The sequence below is a fragment of the Crinia signifera genome, chromosome 6, assembly GCF_055691185.1.
Source record: "Crinia signifera chromosome 6, ASM5569118v1, whole genome shotgun sequence".
NCBI lineage: Eukaryota > Metazoa > Chordata > Amphibia > Anura > Myobatrachidae > Crinia > Crinia signifera.
This window is the reverse complement of record NC_139222.1, coordinates 86,148,361-86,167,265: the sequence shown is the minus strand read 5'-3', so window position 1 is coordinate 86,167,265 and position 18,905 is coordinate 86,148,361. Positions and strand designations below refer to the sequence as shown.

The window sequence follows — 18,905 nt, the reverse complement described above, 5'->3', positions numbered from 1 at the left end:
TTATTAGGAAAAAGACACATAAACCACATCTAAGAGCAACAAGGATGTTTTTTTACTCAATTTCTACTTGCACTGTGGCGTACGCTCAGATATACGGAAGGTGTCTGTGTGAAAATGGACGAGATCCGTCCATGCACGGTGGCGTACGCTCTGATGTACGCCAGGTATCGGTGGCTAAGAGGGAGATCCGTCCATGCACGGTGGCGTACGCTCAAGTGAACGCCACTCCCCATTGTCGGTGTCTGTGACCGTCCGTGTGCGGCTGTTCTGTGGGCGGACTTACGCTCACCGTGAGCGTACGGGAAACGCACGATGTGACGGACCGTACGCACGTTTTACCGATCCGATCAGAATAAGGCCCTATGTGTAACCAGTAACACCGCTGCACCTGTGCAACTACAAGTCCCATCATTAAGACCCTGAGAGTTCCTGCTGGCTACAGCACTAGGGAAGCCTCCTGTATAAGCTGCTAGCATAAGGAATGTATGACAGTCAGCAGGAATGTAGAAGCCTATGTAACTGCAATGTCCCTGTCATCATAGCTGTCCCAGTCAGTGCCACATCTGTCTCTGCGGACCTCCCCCATCATCCCCTGCTGCTGCTACCTTGTCCTCCGCACTCCTACAGCCAGTGGCTTAACAACAAATTATGCACCCCCCGCCGGGAAAATTTCGGAACCCCCCCCCACCCCAGTTAAGTCCCCCCCCTGTGGCTTGGACAGATACAGGCAGGGGGGTACCCCGTACCTGGGCAGCGTGAAGTGCCTTGGCCGCTGCTGTCCGTCCACAGTGTCTGCTGTTAGCGCTTCAGTTCCCAGACACTGCGTCGCTGGGGCTTTACGCTACCCAGATACGAGCATGGATGGTGCGCCGCTGGGAAGAGACGCTCGCTGTGTGCCGGGACCAGAGCTGCCGTGGGCGGGTGGCTCTGGATGCTCGCCGCTCATCAGGTCTGTCCCTGCTGCTGCATAGGTGCCGGATCTCTCCTTTGCTCTCCTCTTCACTCTTCTCACGGCCAGTGCAGTACGTTGCACACATGCCATTGCTCCTGCTGATGCTGCACCTCTGCACTGCCTGTTTCTTCCTGCTATTTACAGTACTTGCCACTTCCTTCCGCCCCTGTTCTGCTCGTCTCTCCCTGCAGGCCTGTTCCCTTCTCTGTGACGCAGCTCCTGCCTCACATTTTTCAAACACAGCCTGTGACATGGCAGGTAGAAGCTGATTGGCTGGCTGTTTATCACTCTTCCTTTTATCACTTTTGAAGCTTAGTGCATCTGACCCCATATCCCTATTGGCTCGCGCTCCCTCTGGTCATTAGTGATTTCCTCTGTTGTCTGTAGATGCAATCTAAGGATCTAAGGATATCATTAACAAAGCCTACACTCCTGTGACCACCGACAATATCTTTTGTGAAATCATTTAGTGTGTATGCACTATATCGTTTGTCCACGAATTTAAGGGGATTCATGAGCGACATCGTATGATTTGCAGTGTTGCCTAGTGTGTACCCAGCTTTACTTCCAGCTGTATGTATTAGTAAATCATCCCATTTCACTTAAAAAGATCAAATCATCACTTTAATTGCACAACACTTTAATACAGTTTAAGTCATTGAAGTATAATGAGATTGGGGAGGTTGGCAAAATATATATTTAGTTAAGGGGAAATATTATTGACAAATTCATTTCTGGCACTCTCTCAGCCAATTCTTCACTTTTTCTTCAAACCACTTTTAGCTTGTCCGATTGCCTTCTCTCCAGCTTCTTTAGCCACATGGCATCCTTTATCTATAGCTGGAGTGGGAGAGAATAGACAGTATTGGTAAATTCATTGTAATATGACTCGTAATGACAGACACTGCATAGGGTTTATTGGCATGGCCTGCATTCGCACTGAGGGCACCCTACCTTTGCATTGCTTCACTACAGCACTTCATTGGTATAGGTAGGGGGTGGTGTTGTTCTAATTCAGAATTGGAAGCATGAAATTTGCTAGTTCCACACTCCAGCACTGTACTTGCCAGGAGTTCCCTGGAAAGGACCAATTGGAGAGTCTTCTGGAGGTTCCAGGAGAGAGGGCAAGTACTATACGTGTATCGCTGAAGGAACAGTAAGTTCCTATAAGAAGCTGTTGGCTACTTCCCCTTCATATCAGCAGCTGGTGATTGGTGAGGGGGTGTCCCATAGAATAGTTATAGCCACTCTCCATATAGGAATATGATGCAGAGATTAATATTTAGTAAAAAGGTACAGTCTAGTCAGTAATACTTTATACTGTATCTTAGGTGACAATGGGTTAGATGGCATCAGAGAGTGTTCTTGGATCAAAGGTGTAAATCTCATATGATGTGCTTTACGGGCCTGGCAGTAAGGTGTCCCCACACTGCTTTATGGTACAGGGACTTGGCCAATCTCTTGTTGACCCTGGTTTTATGATAACACCATGGGATTTGGGTAGGTGTCCATTTTCTGTGGAGTAGTATATGGCAGTGTACTGTTAGTTATTGCATAGTGTGGAGCTCAGTATTGTGTAGAACACAGCCAAAACTATAGTGGGTTCAGGGGGTGCTGTTATCATAGGACCCAGAGTCATTGGTGGCCTGTCTCCTTTGTATCCAGCTCACATCAGCATCAGTGCTGTATGGTGCAGCAAAACATCTGATGCCCTATTGTGAACACAGAAATTTACAACAGATTTGGTGCAAATAGCACAAGGGGAAGAATAATGTGGCAAAGGTTAAGGAACATGGGAAGCTGAAGCCTGCCTGTGTAAAATGGGGGTAAAGTTTAGCATAATGGGTGAGATGTACTAAGCCTTGAAAAGTGTTTAAGTGGAAAGTCATAAATTGCCAACCAATTAGCTCCAGGCTGGGTTTGAAAAAGGACAGCTAAGAGCTGATTGGATGGTCATTTATCACTCTCCACTTTATCATATTTCAAAGCTTAGTACATCTGGCCCAGTGTGAGATGGGGGTGCTGTGTTGCATAAGGTTATCTGGGTGTACTAATGTGAATGGAGGGTACTGTGGGCATAATGGAAACAGGTGATATCTTGAGCAGTAATATGATACGGGCAGACAGTATGGCATAATGACCACTAAGGGCTTTATTTCCTAAGATGGAAGTTCTATTGGAGATGGGATGTCGCTATGGGCAACCACTTAGATTAGATCTATTCTTATAGAAGGTGCTAAATAAATAATAGGAAGAATCTGATACATGACTTATTCTCAAAGATCAAAGTATATTTTGGATTTAAGGTTAGAATTCATTAAAAAATATATAATTTTTTTTGCAAATATGCTGCAGTTTTGTACTTATTGATTTACAACACTGCCAAATACAACCCACCCAAGAAACAACTCTGTTTACAAGTATATCCGACTTAATAGAGCTGTTCTGTGCCCAACTTGATAACTCGGACTTCATTACAGGTGTATGTTATTATGGGGAAAATATTCCACATAGTACCGGCCACTCTTATTCGGATCCAAAAACGACATACTTTTTATTATCTTAATGAAGGCTATTTCATTGGCCGACAGATGTGTTTTTCTTACCTTCTTTAGCGATTTTTTGTCCTTCGTCCGCGCACTGGTTGGCAGTGTCCTGTACAGTCTCTTTTCCTTGTTTTACTGCAGTGATGACAGTGGAAATGTACATTACAAAAGGGCAGTATTATACAAATGAATTGTTTCTTTGGTGTGAGATAACTCATTGCACATTTTGCTTAAGTACAAAAAAAACAAGATTAAAATTGTTTTAGGCAAATATACTGCAGCATTCCACCACCATTATCATCATCCTCATCATCTGAATTATGTGTGAGATGTATAACTCACGTTTTGTGGAACTTATTCGATAAGAGATATATAAGTATTTTGATGAAAAAGGTATGATAACTAAGCAAATACAAATGTGAAAGCAAAATGTAACCAGAGCGAATGTACCATTATAAAATATCTATTTAAGGCCCATACACACTAGAAGACTTTTTATATACACACTAGAAGACTAGAAGATCTTTCCAATCTGGCTGGTTTGGATGAAAATCTGGAAATTTCATCCACCTGCTCCCAAAAATGGACAGACAGCAGTCATCTGCATAAATGGATTTACTGTAACTACTGTAATTTGTCTGAATGACTGTTTTTGTCTGTTTTCCATGTTTAGGAGCAAATGGTCAAATGTCATTTGCTCTAAAAAATTTCCAGATTTTCATTCCAACCAGCCAGATTGTAAAAAAAAATGGTACTTATGTAATATCTGGGCTCCCGTTTTTCTTATGAGACCGCATCCCCCGGCGGGGCTTGCTGCGCTCGCCACGCTTCGGGCACGGTAGCTCGCTGCGCTCGCCACACTATATAAAATCACTCCATGCGTAGTTGGATAGTAGGGGTACAGTATGAAAAAAATGAGGTGCATTTAACATGGGAGCCCAGATAATACATAAGTACCAAAAAAATATTCTGGTGTGTATGGGCCTTTAGTTTAGTAATCACTAATATTAAGGAAAATATAGTAAATATAATCGGTATACTTGCGACTGCATTGCCAACAAAGAACATTAGTGAAGACCATTCATTCATTTCCATATATACTACTTTATAAGTATTTAATATGTGTATTCATTGTCCTGATTTATGATTCGAACGACTGGGATGAAGCCTACTTGCCTCATAAGTAGTCTGGGCTTTTATGGTTAAAGGCACTGTGTATGTACCATGGCAGACTCGTAGTCAGCTGAGATTTGTTTTCAATAGGGGCATGGGCACCACAACCTTTTTGGCTGGGAGGTAGCATGATATTGCTGAATGTGGCCCACTCAGGGCAGCTGGACTTACTTGCCATACTACCTATATGATGACAGAGATATTTATTGTATCTATCGATACATATATGTATCCATCGATACATATATGTATCCATCTATATTACTCAATATACATACACACAAACATACATACGTATACACGCACAGACACTATGAGGACTACAGATAGGAGATGAGGGGGGGGGGGGGAAGGATGAGCGAACCAATAGCGCACTAGTGCCATTTAAAAAAGAGAAAAGAAAGAATGATTGCATTGTGAGAAAAGACGGTGGGGGAGATGTGTTACAGCGGCATGTATCAGGCTACTATAGCACTTCCTGCTTCACCTCACTGCCGAGGCAAAGCAGGAAGCAATAGCGACAAGATGTATTAAAAAACTTTCTGACAAAGCAGGGTATTGAAAACTTCCCTCATTTGGAGGTCACAGTCAATAATACCGGCAGCTGCAAAAATCAATAGCTGCAGGTGTCAGACCAGTCGGCGTTGCTGACCATTAATACATTGCCCTGCATATCTTTTAGATAGCAGCGCGGATATAGTCAGGGACTTCATTTATGCACATTCATACTGTACATGGGAAGAAATGGTCTCTGCGCACATTAGGCCAAATGTAATAGGGTGAGAGTTTCAGAAAGTGAGAGATTTTGGGAGAGTTTTCCCATTTTTTTAAAGCGGCAATCATTTACACTGCAAAACCGTGGCGACTTTGCCATGTAACTGATTGCCGGTTAAAAAAAAAAAAAGGAAAACTCTCCCAAAAACTCTCACTTTCTGAAACTCTCACCCTATTACATTTGGCCCTATGTGCGCTGATATCACTTCTATATATATTTTTTTTCTTTTTTTTTTTTTCTTCTCCGGCTATTATCCTCGCTATCCCTTTCTTCTTCCTGTTTTTAAGTGCCACCACACTATACACTACATAGTACGGTGTAGATTACAATACTCTAAACCAGGGACATCAGTATATGCCCCATGTGTGCTTTTTTTCATCTCCGTCTTTTGCTCTTGCTATCCCTTTCTCTTTCCAATATTTACTGACCAGTTGCCAACAGTGATTCCTTAATAGGAGATTCACTAAGCGACACATAGCATGTCACACTCCATTAGGGACATTAAAATATGTCCCATGTGTGCTTTTTCTTCTTCTCCGTCTAATATTCTCGCTATCCCTTTATCTTTCCTAATTTTGTTACTATACATTCATAACTACAGTTGGACCTTTCATACTGTACATTGATCCATTAAGCCATCCTATGCCTTTCTATAGATTGTAGTGCTCCTCGAAGCCTTCTACAGTTCTATATATATCCCAGCCCATATAATAGGGGCTTAACACTCCCACTGACACACATATGCACCCCCATCCCAACAGTTCCTTGCCGCATTACCCACATGTATTAACAAGGTCGACACTGTGTCAACCTCTTACACGCAGCACGTCATATGCTCACGACTTTTATGTGATATTTGTATTACATTTATGCTGCATTAACATATTGCCTTCACTATTTGTTTTTCTCCTTGATAGGTCGGCTGGTCAGCACGACGCAGTGTCCCCCAGCAAATCCTCTAGCCTGCACGCATAACCTAAGGTACCAATGAAGTGATCATAGAACGGATCACCCGGGCAACCAGCCAGCATGCGTTCCACATACTCGGCTACTAGCGTTCCACTCACCGGAAGTTGACAACGACGTCACTTCCGTGCTCACGCAACCCGGCACAGTCCGACATCCAAACGGGGCGTTCTGCATCGTGCTGACATCCGACTTCACCCTCCCTATTTAAGGTATGCACTTTGTTTATTCTGATGTTATCACCTACACCTTGACAAAGGGGCATCTGCCCCGAAATGTTGGTTGCTATTTGCTGAATACACGTTTTCTCACAAGACCCATGAGTGCCAGTCCTTTCTTTCATCTATATATATATATATATATATATATATATATATTCTTTCATCTATATATATATATATATATATATATATATATATATATATATCTGTTATGTGAGGCCAGAGGCGTTACTAATATTGTGGCGCCCCCCCCGCCAAAAAATTACCTTACCCCTCCGCATGCCGCCGGCCCCGCATTCAGTCCGGCACCGCAGATAGCCTCCGGGCTCCGTCTCCTGCAGTAATGAAAAATGACACGACAAAATGGCTGCCCCCGTACAGCAGACAGTTTTTTTTAGGGATGTTAGGAGGCGGCGGCCTCCTCTAGCATCCGTAAAATTTGTCTGCTATTAGGGGGCAGCCATTTTGTTGTGACATTTTTCATTACTGCAGGAGACGGAGCCCGGAGGCTATCTGCGGTGCCGGACTGAATGCGGTGGCGGCGGCATGCGGAGGGGTAAGGGGGGTCTGACCAGAGTGGCCGGGCACCGGGGGCGCCCCGCTGGCGCTTGCTCCCCCAAGCAGCCGCGGTGGCTGCCTTACGGTAGCTACGCCTCTGTGTGAGGCAGAAGGAGGATTGCATTAGTAGTTGCTGCTTGTCCTGATATGCCATATGGAGCATTATGGGCTAGTAATATTTCTTCAGATAGGTAGCTCATGTGACTCTTTGCAAGTTAATCATAGACCCAGGATGGGTGGGGTAACATGGTAGTGGGGTGTGGTGCCCTTGGATTAGCCTGGCTGGATGGCTCTGAGATGGAACATTATTACATTATATGTAACACCAATTTTTTCACTAACACTATTCCTTTAATATTTTAATTATAATACATTCATTATTTTTGTATCAATATCTGTATTAGGGATGTGCGGACTCGGATTCCGGAGATCCGAGCCCCCACGGACGTCATTAATCAGAGCACAGGTCCAAGCAGCGCTCGGAGATTCCCGCCTGACTTGGGTCCGGCCGCGCGGACAAAACGTCATCGCCTGGCGCCGGATTTCGCGAGGCTGTAAATAGCGGCTCCCGCGCCCGCCATCTTCACTCCAGTCTAGGAGCGGGTTGGGAGAGGGTGTGCTGGTGCTGCTGCTGGGGCTTAAACTTGAGCTTGACCTTGAAACCGCAATATTTTTTTCGCTGGGGCTGTCTGCTGTCTGTCTCCCTCAGTACTGCGCTCCTCTCTGCTTAGGGTGGGATCACCCTAGCAAGGAGGACAGTCGGCTCTAACTGTGTACTTGTAGTACTACTGTCTCCTCTGTGCTGGGGCCTACCTCTGGTGCTGTGCTGTACCTAATATAATAATTATATGTATATATATATATAGTCCACTGGTGCTGCCTGCTATTGCCTGCACTGAATAGAGGCTGTCAGTACCTACTCAGTCCACTGGTGCCACTGCCAGTGCTACTGCCTAAGTACCTACCTAGTAGTACTACCTATAGTACCTACTAAGCTGCTATATTATTTTATTAAAAATAATACCTGTCCTGCAGTGCTGCCTGGAACTGTAATAAATAATTCTGCTGGACTGGTGCACTGCCCATCCAGTACCTAATAAATAAATAAATTATTATAATTTCTGCTGGTGCATATAGTAGTCTGCTACTGCTGTAACTACCTGTGTGCTGCCCACTGCCAGTGCTACTGCCTACCAAGTAGTTTATCTACCTACTAGGCAATGTTCCCTCTAATTTTACGAAGGCTGTGTGCGGCAAAAGATTTTGGCTGTGCAACTTTGGAAGGAAATGTTTATTTTTGTGCATTACTTCTATATATAACTGGAAAACGACGTTCAGCATGTGTTAACTTTTCTTCAAAATGATATTAAACATTCAAAACATTTAAACATTCAAAACACCGCACATGATGTAGTTATTGGGTGAAAAATACATTCATTTAGTCCACAACTGCAAAAAGGGGACCACTACTGCTTTGTGCACTCTGTTGTAATGTCTGTGCGCATGCTCGGCGAGTTGTGTGCGCACGCACAGCTTAGAGGGAACACTGCTACTAGGCTGCTATATTATTTAATTAAAAAATAATACCTGTCCTGCAGTGCTGCCTGGAACTGTAATAATAATTAATTATAAATAATTCTGCTGGACTGGTGCACTGGCCAACCAGTACCTAATAAAATATAATTAATTATTATTATAAATTCTGCTGGTGCATAGTAGTCTGTTCCTGCTGTAATAATTAATTACCTGTGTGGTGCCCACTGCCAGTGCTACTGCCTACCTAGTAGTTTCTCTACCTACTACTAGGCTGCTATATTATTTAATTGAAAAATAATACCTGTCCTGCAGTGCTGACTGGAACTGTAATAAATAATTCTGCTGGACTGGTGCACTGCCCAACCAGTACCTTATAATTAATTATTATAAATTCTGCTGGTGTACTGCACATATACTAGTATTGCCGACATATATATATATCTACCTGTCTTGTGCCTAGTGCTGCCGTATCTACCTGTCTTGTGTACCCACTGCCTAGTACTGCCATATCTACATGTTTTGTGCCCACTGCCTAGTACTGCTGTATCTACCGTCTGGTGCCTAGTACTGCCGTATCTACCTGTCTTGTGTTCAGTACTGCCGTATCTACCTGTCTTGTGCCCAGTACTGCCGTATCTACCTGTCTTGTGCCACTCTTACATGAGCCACGTGTTTGTGCGGCACACTTGTGTGGCTTAGCATAGTTATCCAGCTACCTCGGTGCAACCTTTTGCCCTAAAAACAATATTGTGAGGTGTTCAGAATAGACTGGAAATGAGTGGAAATGAATGTTATTGAGGTTAATATAACAGTTTTTATGCTTTTTTAACAAAAAAATCAGAACCCAAAACCCAAAAAATCCAAACACAAAACACTTAGGACTTGTTTTGCCAAAACCCATTAGAACCAAAACCTCAAGGTAATCAGAACCCAAAACCCGAAAAGTGGCCGGTGCACATCCCTAATCTGTATATAGCTTTCTTAACAGTAATATTTATAATCACTTTAGTCTTTTCACTGATGTGCTGCCCTGGGCTTTCTGGTTTGTGCTGTTTTTTGGGCTGCTGCACCCCGCACCTAGATATAGCAATAGGTACCCCCAATACAAAGCCTTGACGACGGCTTGGGTGGCTTATTCTTACATTTGCCCAAATATATATATAACCAAGATCTCTGACTTCTATTTCCATATAGTGTTTAAATCTAGTTACTGATACCATTCAGTGTGCTGGGGGAAACAATGTATTTTTCTCTGCTTCATGAAATGTCAGCTGTAGTGCTGGTGAAAGTGCCAGAGGGAGCACAAAATACCTGAAATACCTGAAAGCTTAGGACAGTGACCAAGGGACAGTGCAGCAATCATAAACAATCCAATGAAATGGAAAGTTCTAGTCATCTGAAGTTCTTTGTCTGTGACCAGTCATTGTCAGTGGAACGCAGACAGACAGGTGGAATTATGGTCATGTTTACAGACATTATAGTTGGGTGTGGTAACAGAGACTGTCAATTTGTACTTACTGACGAGCATGGAAGGACAGAGAGCCGTAGGCATCCCTCATCCTAGCATAGGTGCGGTTTCACCTGCATTACAGATAATTGAAAATCCTGAATCCTCGGGGCACACCCTAAGCTGATGTGACTGTCAGTATAAGTTAAGTCGTAACTCACGCATCTGGAAAGGTCATCATGGCAGTTTTGTAACTAAATTTTTTTTTGCTGATTTCTACAAAAATGTCTCTAGTTTCCCAGGTACCTCAGGACTTGATTCAGAGATGTACCAATGCCGATATTTACGCAAATTTGTGATTTTGGGCCTCTATGACTACATTGGGTATGTGCCAAGGTATCTTAGCGATACTGCGCACAGTGATAATTACTTTGAAATGTAATTGTTTGAGGGGACCCTTTGATTGTGGGTACGGAGAGTGGCAGAAACAATGGAGGCATGTTATGACCATTTTAGATGTGTATTTCAGTTTATATCTACACAAAAAAACATGGCGCCCGCGGATGATTAGGTCTGCGAGGCCATTGGTTGGCATCTCAGTCCATCTCCAGATGGCTGCGTATGGGATTGCAGCTGTGAATACATTAGTGTCCATCTCTGAATCAGGCCCTTAGGATGATCATTTATGTACAGTAGTTCAGCCTGCAGGTTCCCAGAGACTCTCAATAACAATGGGCCTTATTCTAGTTCACTCTTTCTGACAAAATCCTTCTTAGATGGACAAAACCATGTGCACTGCATGTGGGGCAGATGTAACTTGTGCAGAGAGAATTAGATTTGGGTGGGGTTTTACTTCAAAGTGAGATCTATATTGCAGTGTAAAAATAAAGCAGCCAGTATTTACCCTGCACAGAAACAAAATAACTCACCCAAATCTAATTCTCTCTGCACATGTTACATCTGCCCACCTGCAGTGCACATGGTTTTGTCCATCTAAGAAGGATTTTGTCAGAAAGAGTGAACTAGAATAAGGCCCAATGTTTGGAAATATTATATTGCATCCACTGTCCACCATAACCAGATTTAGGGGGAAGGGGCATGCCGGGGATACTATACCCTGGGCCCCTCTATGTCAGAGGGCTCCCTAGCCAGAGCACAGTGCAGGGGCATTACTAGATATTCATAGGCCCCATAGCAAAAGTTTGTAAGGGCCCCCTATTTAGCAACTGATGGTGATAAATGCATGTAAAACATATTACTTGGAACAGAGATGACTAACCTTGACACTCCAGCTATTGTTGAACTACACATCCCAGCATGCCCTGCATCAGTTTTAGCATGGCCAAATAGTAAAACTGTAGCAGGGCATGCTGGGATCTGTAGTTCAACAACAGCTGGAGTGTCAAGGTTAGCCATCACTGACTTAGACAGTAAAGAGAGGCCCCCTTTAGTGGTGGGCATCAGAGCAGCTGCACCCCTGCAACTATGGTAGTTCTGCCCTTGGCACAGTGACAAGGGCCAGATTCAGTTCCTAATGGGCCTGGAGCTGAAAATGATAAAGGGCCTATTGTCTATTATGAGAAGTGGAGGAGGTGAGGCCAAGGCCATTTAGAACCCATACACTATGAGCCCCAATGTACCCTAAATATATAAAAGTACAATAAATGCATAAACGTGTAAAATAGGAATGCAATTTTAATACTTATGATCTATGGCCAACCATGTGGACAGCTTGGGTCTGTCTTGTGATCATCATACTGTCATGATGATGGCCCTATTTTTATTCAAAGGACTGAAGCTGCAGCTCCATCCTCTCCATTGTTAATCTGGCCCTGACAGTGACATCACTAGCTCTCCTGATTCCTGTCCCAATGTGGAAGTGGGAAAGAGGCTGCTGCTATTCTTGCATGTGACAAGATAGGTGATACAGTAGTTTTTATTTTTCTATGTGTATTTTAAGGTTGTTTAAGTAGTCACAGTTAAATTAGGTGGTGCTATAAACAGTACCCAGAAATGATTACACTATTAGTTTAATTCTAATATACTCCAGTGGTATACATTTACACAATCCATACCTACCAATATGAGCCATTTCAGAAGGGACAGTGGGGGTTATTCAGTCTTACGAGTCCACCAAACTCCACCTTGCAAATGTTGGCTGAGCGCCACCCATTCGCAAGGCAAATTTGCATGCAGGGCATGCAAATGGCTGTTACACAGTAACATCCATTCACAGCCTGGGATCCGCCCCCATCATTCAATGGTCTCAGACCACTGAATGATGGCGAAGGCTCACGCATATGTAAGGCGTGTCTGCTCGGGGGGAAGTAGGCGGGCAGTTGACATCTGGTGATGTCAGCTGCCCACCCCCTCGCTTGTCCATCATGCTTCATTACCATGAGAATGCCCATCGTTCTCATGGGAACGCCCATGAAATGCTTGGCGTTCCCATATGGTAATGGGGCAGCCAGCCGCCCCAGGCCCTTCTCCGCCCCCCTCTGTACCTGGACTTCCCTCTTAACTTATGATTGCAATTACCATATGTGAGCAGTGTAGTAGACTAGATTATTTGCATTTATCTGCATAAAAATATATTTTAAGACTGATTTTTCCAAAAAGATTTAGTATGGATTGAAAGAATATCACTAGTAGCATTCTAATTCTGTTATAATGCCATCATTCAAAGATAGTCCATGTGAATACAAAACCTTACCGTTTATGATGTCAGGTTCACACTGCCAGCTACAGTATATTGCTGAGCATGTGGACTACAAGACCAATCATAGGCAAGCTTTGAACATGGATAGATGTTGCTCTATTAGTTTAGTAAAGTTCTAGATGTGCTCATATGCACTGACACAAGTGACCGATTACTTTCCATTTATGTCTTCTCCAGTTCGGTAATCATTACTTCATCAATAAACTGTCTTCACTATTTGTAGCCATGTGTGTGCTTTTAACATTTGAACAGAGTGCTAAAAATGAAGTAGGTTTACAGATAACCTGGACCACAAAGCTTACTGAAAGTATATTTCATTATTCTGTAATGCTTACAGCTGTGTGCAAATTCTTTTTTGTGGTTTGCATCTTCTCAAAACGGTCTTCAAAATGAAACTAATTTATGTCTTTAGAATAAACTGGCTTGGTTTAATTATATATGGGGCAATTTGACTAGAAAATATAGCAAAGTCTGTCTGTACTGTATGTAAGTGGTTTATTAAATGCAAGAAACCTTATAGTTACAATTAGGCTAACTGTATATCTTTGTATCCCAGATGAACAGGTTTGTATGCATAGATTGGATCAGAACTGGTGATCGGGTCTTCAGTGAGATTGTGTAAACCATTGGTCAGGGAACATGGGTAAAGTACCCCAAATGTGGTAAAAATGAAATTCCTGGGGGTAATGGACGGTCGTGCTGCTGAGACACAGCTATGCATGCATATGACTCTATATGCAGCGCGACCGTCTATTACCCCCTGGAATTTCATTTAATTGCATATAGAATGTATATATACATTCTATATGCATGCCCGACTGTGTGTGTTACAGTACCGTAGTGCACAAGGACCTGACGCAGTGCTCTCTTGTGTAAAACAAGCTTCCCTACATGGTGCCCTGGGCCCCACCTCTAAGTCCACCTGCTTCTTCAGAAGAGTCAACTAGTGGCTGCGCCATCTCGGCAGCGTGCAGGATGTACTACCACTGCGGAACTGAGTTTCTTTGCCTGGTTATAGGCTGCTGTCAGGGTATACCCATCTCTAGTATAGGGAAAACTTTGAACAGACTTTCACTATATCATCTTGAACGTCACATTATCAATGGCTATACCACACACAGCCTGGCAGCCATTGATGATGATGATGATGATGATGAAGTATGTACCCTGCATTAGAGAGCACAGTTACTGTACTTCTGAAGCTAAGGCTACTATACACTCTTCGCTGGTACGAGCTGTTGCCAGAGCTTTGACCAGTGCAAAATTATTTTCAGATTATACGATTTGGGGCCAAAATGAAAGACTCTCAAACAGACCCCTTGATAAATGTGCACTTAAGTGTTCAGTAAGTAACTATGATTGTTTTGAAGAAAAGATAAACATTGCATTAAATGGATGACAAAGCATTTATTATTAGCTGTGTTGGTCTTAACTGATCAATAATCAGGACTTTCTTTGAGCTGCACCCACTTTGTGGAATGACCTCCCTGAAATCTCACCTATTCAGGCAAGCGTATCAAATTTTGCAACGGTTCATATATTCTTTATAAACATTCCTATCCTATGACATAACCACTGTATAGTTCCACCATATCCTCACATGTTTTCTCTTTCTCACTTTCCCATCCTCCTGACCAATGTTCCCTCTAATTTTACGAAGGCTGTGTGCGGCAAAAGATTTTGGCTGTGCAACTTTGGAAGGAAATTTAAATTTTTGTGCGTCACTTATATATAACTGGAAAATGACATTTAGCATTTGTGTTAACTTTACTTCAAAATGATATTAAACATTTAAACATTCAAAACACAACACACAATGTAGTTAATGTGTGAAACACACATTAATTGAGTCCACAACTGCAAAAAGGGACTACTGCTGCTTTGTGCGCTCTGTTGTAATGTCTGTGCGCACGCTCGGCGAGTTGTGTGCGCGCGCATGCGCGCACAGCTAAGAGGGAACACTGCTCCTGACCCCAGGGCAACATTGACGGGTAACCCTATCATATAGGCCATCAAGAATCTGGTGTACCATTATGGTGTACCATTATGCAATTTATAACAGGTATCAATGTGCATCAATGATTATTTCCCTGTAGGATATACTGTAAGACTGCAAGCAAGGCCTTCCTCCTGCTTTCCAGTTTTGTCTAATCACTGTTGTTTTCAATTGTAAAACTCATTTTGCTGTGCTATATAAGACACTCTTAATAGTACTAATCAGGAATATTGGAATCATTTAAATCAGAAGAGGCTGGACTGCACAACTTAGTTCTAAACATAATAAGAGGAGCTACTATGCTGAAACTTGTAGTGCCACACAAAGAAAGAGCAGGTGCACACTCCAATTACTAAGTACACTGCTAATCGAGGGGCTTAGCATATTTTTTTGGACAAAAATATGAGCCCACCTGCCATGGCTCATTGGTGCTTGGTTTGTAGGAGGTGGTGCAACGGGGCACCAGCCCAAATCTTGCCTAGGGCATCAAATTGGCTAGGGCCGGCTCTGATAATGTCAAATGTGTGTAAAAATCTCTCGTCTTGTATTTATTCTGTTTTATAAAAGTAATGATATTTAAAATAAGATGCAATCATAATGTGTGTGTCCCAGAACTGAAAATTCATGTCATCATTCTGTATACAGACAATTGTTCCTTCTAAATTGTGAGAAATACTAGCTGCAGCTATAGCCTTAGTCCAAAGGTTCCCAAACTGGGTGCTGCTAGGGCACTTGCAAGGGATGCCATTGGTTGGTGATCTAGGATCAAATCAAATTATTTATTTATGTTCAATGTTACATGCAAAACCAGTTCTACTGGCTGCCAATCATAAAATATGTGGACAAGTCTAAGTGTATCACCACATCACTGAACCTAGGGATGTCCACAACCACATAACTGTCTACCACCGAATAACTGAACCTAAGAATGACACAATATTCTTAAATTATATATAAGTTCTCTGTAGTGAGTCAGCTGCTCCAGTGCCCTCCGTTGTGTTTCTAATAGGAGTATACGTAGGCAGTGGCACTCTGGAGACTGGATGCGGTACGGTGAAAAAGTTTTATTTAATCAGTTGCCGTCATCTCATACAGTCTGACGTTTCGGGAACCGTCGTACCCCGGTTCCATCTCCTTGAAAATAGGGTACAGTGGTCCCCGAAACGTCGGACTGTATGAGATGACGGCGACTTATTAAATAAAACTTTTTTCACCAACCGCATCCAGTCTCTAGAGTGCCACTGCCTACGTATACTCTCTCTCTCTCTATGTATATTGTTTATATTTATTTTCACTATACACCATTTGCACTAGCACACCAGCACTTTATTTGATGTTTATCTCATTTATTAGGAAGGCAGTTGAAATAGCATTGTCCAGAGTGCCAAACAACTACCATATGTATATAAACCTTTTTGGTCTAGGTAGGTAACATTAATATGAACTTTTACATATTTGCTAATTATTATTATTAAATAACCCACTACACATGTGATAATTAACAAATGTCTTTCATGTCAGATAACTGAGGAGTCTATATACTAAGCCATGGAGAAAGATAAAGTGGATGGATATAAAGTACCAACCAACCAGCTTCTGGTTATCATTTTTCAAATACAGCCTGTAGCATAGCAGTTAGGAGTTGGCTGGTTAGTACTTTATATCCGTCTGCTGTATCTCTCTCCAAGGCTTAGTTCATAAAACCCTAAAAATGTAAATATGAAAATTGCTTGACACAAAAAAATAAAATAAAATTCTAAGAATTCCACAATCAAATATTTGATACAGATAAGTTATATACTGTATATATATATATATATATATATATATCTATATATATATAGATATATATATATATATATATACATTTTCTCCTTTATACTTTTTAACTGTCCTCAGTGGTTTTGAATTTGTCATAGAGTTCTGTGCTCCTCTTATTACAAAATAAATAAATAAGTATTTCTTACCTATGTCGTCTGTATTTATATCAAGTCCAGTTTTCTTTAAAAAAGACATAGTGAAGCTGAATCACGTGTAATTGACACTTCAGAAAAACACAACCTGTCACAAGATAAACAAAGCTGTTTAGAAGAGACAGCAGTGATGGGGCTTTATGTGTGGTGAGACGCCCCTCCTTGTTCCCTCCAGCAAAATGTCCCCATTGGTCATTATTTAAACACACCACAGCATCTGTGTGGTTGTCATAATTGGGTTATCAACAAGTGGCGGAATTAATTTTTGAGCAGCATTGTTTTCTATTCCCTGGAGGCTGGGTGGAGAATTCATGCTGGAAAATTCCAGCCCGGTAGAAGAGACATTGCCTCTGGCAGAAAAATTGTTTCATTCAGTGTCCATACTTTCTTTTTTTCTTTGCTTCCTTCTCATGTTGTTCATAAAATTAATTGATGTCCACATACAGGGGCAGATTTATTAAGCTAGGTGAAGTGATAAAATGTCTGGTCTTTATCACAGGCCAATCAGCTCCTACTTGTCATTTATCAAATCAAGTCTGTAACTTCACAGTTAGGAGCTGATTGGCCGGTGATAAAAACCAGACACTTTATCACTTCACCGAGCTTAATAACTCTGCCCCACAGTTCCAAACTAGGGGTTGATGTATCAAGCAGTGAAAAGTGAGAAGTGGTCCAGTGAGCTTCTACAATTATTTTACAGAATGTACTTAGTAAATGCTACTTCACAACTAATTTGTTGCTATGGGCAACTCCTACTTTGATCTATTTCAATACTATTTTAGTTGCTTGATACATCAGGATACATACAAGGCTGACCCTGGCATCCTGATACGATGTATCCCGACAGGGGCTTCATAAGTGACCTAGCCATCTCCCCAAAGCCTGACCCTAACCCTTTCTCCCTGCAGCCTTACCCTAACGCTACCCGCTAGTTCCTAACCCCCGTAATGCACTGCCTGAACCTAACCCCCTGGCCTGCAGCCTAAACCTAACACTCTCCGCAGCCTAACTCTAACGTTCACCCCTCGCATAGCCTAAACCTACGCCCCCGCTAGTGCCTAAACTGAACCCCCACTTCTCCAACCTGATGTTAACCCACATGGCATACTTACATCAGGGATGCTGGCCGTCAGGATTGCATCATCCTTATCCTCATCTATTCTGAATTTCCGGCACCAGTGTTCAGTTCCCTCAGCCGGCATCCTGCCCGGCAGGATTGTCACTGCATCTTGATAGGTCAACCCTTACAATAAATCATTAAAGCCTCTTACAAGAATCTAGCAGATCCAACTTATACTCTGGTTTCACTAGTAGTGCATGTTTTCTGTATCTCCTTACTGTTATGTGCAAGTGTCTCAGTGGTTTGATATACTTACCTGCTCTATGAAGAGAGGTGGTAATATTAAAATTATGGGTCCCATGGGTCCTTTTCATGGTACTGTACGACATTTATGAAAATAGTAGACAGGGATCTAACTGAAACATCAACCTGGGAACCTCTGTAATGCCCTTTAACTGTGGTTGGTATGTGATATTAAAAAGGTAATAAAATATGAATATAAATATATATTGGGGAGGACAGAGAAAGGGTGTCTTTGGTTGGCGCACCAAAAGAGAATTTAATAATAAAACATGACTTTTATTGGTTTTATTAAAATAGTTGCGAAGATATAAAAAAACACGAAAAACACATAGGACAACATTGAGTGATTTAAAAAGGATATAATATATCCTCACCTTGGTGGTGGTTGAAATTTAAGAGTGGAAAAGTTATGTCTGGTATTGACAGTTTTACAGTGTGTATGCTTATCCAGGATGTAACAATTATCAGATACAATGTATATATTCCTGGGGCTCACTATGCAGTAGCGATAAGTGCCTGAACACAGGTGTGATCCCGTTTCAGCGCTACCGCTGGCTGGAGCCGCTAGTTCCACAGCCTGTGTGCTGACCGCAGAGCTGTGTCTGAGGTGTGCCGCCGTGCACTACCTCGCTCTTGCATGTCAGATCAGACAGTAGTGTACACATCTCTTGCGCTAGAGT

The 18,905-nt window shown here is 42.3% G+C and overlaps 1 long non-coding RNA gene across 1 annotated transcript; it reads right to left on the bottom strand.

Annotated features, from left to right (window-relative positions):
- Positions 1 to 1,554: 1,554 nt before the first annotated feature.
- LOC146007006 (uncharacterized) lies at positions 1,555 to 17,042 on the bottom strand. The gene is made up of 3 exons (XR_014444191.1): positions 16,857 to 17,042; positions 3,559 to 3,633; positions 1,555 to 1,792 (listed from the first exon to the last, which is right to left on the bottom strand). It is a non-coding gene; the product is annotated as an uncharacterized LOC146007006 (long non-coding RNA).
- Positions 17,043 to 18,905: the final 1,863 nt, after the last annotated feature.